We start from the raw sequence: 4,481 nt of genomic DNA, 5'->3' as shown, positions 1-4,481 counted from the left end.
ATAGGTGGGAAATTGGGGGAGGGGAAGTAAAAGCAGAGAGAGGGACAATTGGGGTTTATATGTAAAAAGTAAATAAAGTAAGTTTATTCATCTCAGACATCTAGGCTAATTCCATAACTAGGCAATGGTGAACAGGACCACCATGAGTGTCCTGATATCTTAGTCCTACACTAACGTGAATTCCTTCAGGCTGATTCTCAGGGTTAGCCTGCCTGGATCACTTGGCAACTAACCTTCCAGTTTGTGGTAACAACAAATGGATAGTTCATATCTCAATGAGATCATGTTGAAAGCAACAAGTAATATTCAATTATCAGTGTTTTTGTAGAAACGTCACATTGTTTAGCAATCAATAAACTGTTGCTTTTCTTCCTTGGGAGTGTTCCTGCCCATAGTAGAATTTTAGCCATTTCAGGTTTTGTTATAAGCTTTCAGTTACATTAAGCTCTAATACCTGTTTATCTCTCTAGGTGGGAAAATGGAAATGTGCAGAAGAATTTTCATGGGATATTTAGGCAGGAGTTGTTTTCTGAGGTTTTTCTAACCGGTCATCTCTTTTCTTTCTTTTGCTTCTCATCTAAATTTGCAACCAATCTTGTATTTTAATCTTTTCTTTACTTCCATATTGTTGGAATCCATTGCTCTTTGGGGACTTGAAAAAAATAAGTACATTTATACAAAAGAATTATGTTTCAATAAAAGAACAATATCAGCAGTATCAGTTATCAGATCCATCTCATGAATGGGTTTTAAACTCAAACAGACAGCAACTTTTAATGACATAATACTTTCCACTGCTACTAAACTACAGAATATTGAAAACAGGTCAATATTTTGGTCAAAAACTTTGAAATAGAAATTGATGATAACCCTACTCTTTCAGTAGGGTGACGAGAACCTCTGAGATGTTCCTAGGCATGCTGTGGGAAGAACCATGTTGCCAGGTTAAGGAAAGACAAGGACGAAGTTGGAAGTTGAAGGTACTGCACAGGAGAGGGAATGAGTAGACAGCTTGACAGATAGCTCCAGACACTGGAGACTAAACTGGGGGGCTAGATAGAAAAAGCAGCTGCTCCAATGTCTTTCCTCCCAATCAGCAGGGATGCTGGAACAGCCCAGACATTCAACAATTCCACAATTCAAAGCAGCACAGTAGCCTTAAAGCAAATTCTTTTACAATAATTCTGGGCTCTGAGTACTGTTCTAATGATGCTGGACAGGCACTGAGGACATGGATTCAATGTCTAGTTGAGCATTATGGTTTTATGTCCTCTACTAGTTAAGTGACATCTTTCTGTCACAAGTCTTTATTTTACACTTAAACACTGTATTGCCAGAAAAGGAATATTAACAATGATAACAGAAATTGAGCCAGGACAGTCATACATGGCTACAATCCTAGCACTAAAGGAGTGGAATTGGGAACATCCCCCCCCCCCCTTAGTTTTAGGCTGATGGGCATGGTCGAACGGAAGTTGTAATTAACCAGGCCTACTTAAAATAATATTCAGCTTTAATAAACAGAAGAAAGGAAACTTACAAAACCAGGGTTCCAGCGATCCAGGAGCACAGGGGGCAAAAGAGGAAGAAACATGTGCATCTCGGTATTTTATCTGTTTTTCTGTGGCCCCAGGGGGACACAAGCTAAACAGAAGGTGATTGGCTAAAGTCCCCCATCATCAGGCCAGTCCTAGCCAGGGGTACATAATAAGACTGTTTCAAAAAGAAAATAAAGCAAATAATGACTGCTTGACAAATGTATTGTGTGTGTTAAATTTATTTCCTGTGTAAACCTGAAATTATTTGAAGAATATTGGAAAGGGCAGGACTCCCATGGAGGTCAACCAACCATTTTATAACAAGTTGCAGGTCTGTTAGGAGTCCCACAAACAGACCAAACTGTTAAATATATGCAGAAAGCTTAGGTCAGCCCATGCAGGCTCTCTGGTTGTTTGTCCAGTCTCTGTGAGTCTCTATGAACCCAGGTGAGTGGATTCTATTGAGTTCTGTGATTCACTTGAATGCTTTGGCTCCTACAATCCCTCCCTCATCTCTTCTTTAGGATTCGCCAACCACTGACTAATGTTTGTTTGAGGATCTCTGCATCTGTTTCTATCAGATGCTAGACGAACCCTCTCTGATGACAGTTGTACTGGGATACAATTTTATGAGTATAGCAGAATAACATTAGGAATCATTTCATTGACTTTTTCTGTTTTCTCTGTCATGCTTTGCTCTCTCTAGGTCCCTAGACTTTCCAGTCTCCATTCCTAGCCCTCCAGGCAGGGTCAGGGTTAAGCTCCCTCTCATGTACGGGTCTCACACTGTCCCAGTCTATGCTTGGTCATTTTCACAATCTCTGTGCCACCTTCTCCCCAACACATTTGTTGGCCTTAATAATTGTAGGTGGAAATTTTTGTGACTGTGTTGGCATGCCAATCCCTCCAATGGAGGCCTCTCCTGGTTACAATAGATGGCTAGTTCTGGATCAATATTCCCATTGCCAAGAGTCTTAGGTAGAGTTGCCCTGGTAGACTTCTGGGGTTTTCCTTTCATTTCTATCTCATTCCAGACATGCCCCGTGATCCCAGGTGTGTCTGTCACAGACCTCCCTCCTTCCAACCTCCCCAGCATGATCCCTCCTGTTTCCCTCTACACCACCCCCATACTTACCTCGAAAAACACAATAGTTAATAGGGCCAAGGAACAAAGAGATCACATTACTTGAAATGTGGGTCCTTAATTATGAAATGCATATCATTTTATAAAACAGAAATTTTTTTATATAATTCCCATGTTTTTTTCTTCAATCAAATTTTTGGGTTGTTATTAAAAAATAAGAGACTGGAGTTCCAAGATGGTGTCATCGGTGTGCGGGTCTCGGGTGTCAGGGCTGTTGGGACGGGCCCTCCCACGGGTGGGGTGGCCCATGTCTAGTGGCGTCCACGGCAAGGAAGGTTCAGCTCGCATGTGGTAGGTACTCACCTACTTTGTGGCGCTGCCCTGGGTGGGAGTGAGTATGCTCAACGTCTTCCTGAAGTCGCATCACGGAGAGCACTAGAGACCCGAGTTTGTCGCCTACCCCAGCTCGGCATCAGGACCAAGACCTTCCCCTGGGGGGATGGTAACCATATCCTCTTCCACAACCCTCATGTGAAGCCACTTCCGACTGGCTATGAAGATGAGTAAAGAGAACCTGGACCTTCCCCCAGGCAACAAGGGACCACAGCACTGGTTTGGACCATTAATTTGTGGATCACGAAAGAGCATGGGGCACTAAGCTCATCTTTGCTTGTGTCCAATAGTGACCATTATCCTAATTTTCCATCCCTTTGCTTATAAGAGGAGATGGCCTAAATAAATTTTTGCGTTGTTCAGAAAATAAATAAATAAGAGACTGCTAAGCCGCTGTGAGTTTTCTGGGCTGGAAGGTGAGAGCTTGCACTGACACGTGTGTCCACTAGATGGCAAACGTGTGCTTGATAGAGAAGAAAAGGAAAAGCTGCAAACATTCTAATGCATTACTACCGCCGTTTGAAAACACTACTCCGAAAAATCCCGTCTGGGAATTACAGGAAAATAACCAAATATAAAATAAAAACGAGTTCTCAGTAGTCCTCATTGTCCGCTATGTTCAGCGAATCCAGTTTTATCCCATGCTTTTTCAGACCCAGTCCAGCTGGCCTTGGTGAGTTCCCGATAGAACATCCCCATTGTCTCAGTGTGTGGGTGCACCCCTCGCGGTCCTGAGTTCCTTGCTCGTGCTCTCTCTCCTTCTGCTCCTGATTTGGACCTTGAGATTTCAGTCCGGTGCTCCAATGTGGGTCTCTGTCTCTGTCTCCTTTCATCGCTTGATTAAGACTACTGAGAACTCAAGAACAATGGCAATGGGTTTTTAATCCTACTGCACGTACTGGCTTTGTGGGAGCCTAGGCAGTTTGGATGCTCACCTTACTAGACCTGGATGGAGGTGGGTGGTCCTTGGACTTCCCACAGGGCAGGGAACCCTGATTGCTCTTCGGACTGACGAGGGAGGGGGACTTGATTGGGGGAGGGGGAGGGAAATGGGAGGCGGTGGTGGGGAGGAGGCAGAAATCTTTAATAAATAAATAAAAAGGAAATAAAATAAAATAAAATAAAAACGAATTCCATGTGGGAGACTAATAACGGTTTCCAAATTACTGAAAGCTATAAGAATACCACAAGTGAGAAATAGGAGTTTGATTAACAATGAAATTTTTATTCATCAAATGTCTGCCCAAAAGGAGCTGCATACAGAGAATGGCTTACAGGAGAATATGCATGTTACTTCAAATGCATGGTGTTTTTAAGATTAGTAGTTCTGATGCATTTTTGAGATAGGATCTTACTCCTAACATATACTGTTGTGAGACTCAAGGTTAAACTCATACTCCAACCCATTATGACCTTCCTACAACATTCTTCTGAAGAGTAAATAAGGATTATAGTCATAATCCACC

General features: G+C 42.5%; 1 pseudogene; it reads left to right on the top strand.

Moving 5' to 3' along the window:
* Window positions 1–2,857: 2,857 nt before the first annotated feature.
* LOC121446944 lies at window positions 2,858–3,189 on the top strand (annotated as a pseudogene).
* Window positions 3,190–4,481: the final 1,292 nt, after the last annotated feature.

Source organism: Microtus oregoni, unplaced genomic scaffold, assembly GCF_018167655.1.
Source record: "Microtus oregoni isolate MIOR12 unplaced genomic scaffold, Mior012 000000F_ref0000247, whole genome shotgun sequence".
Lineage (NCBI taxonomy): Eukaryota > Metazoa > Chordata > Mammalia > Rodentia > Cricetidae > Microtus > Microtus oregoni.
Note: the sequence above shows the minus strand (reverse complement) of the source record. Positions and strands in the feature narration are given on the sequence as shown.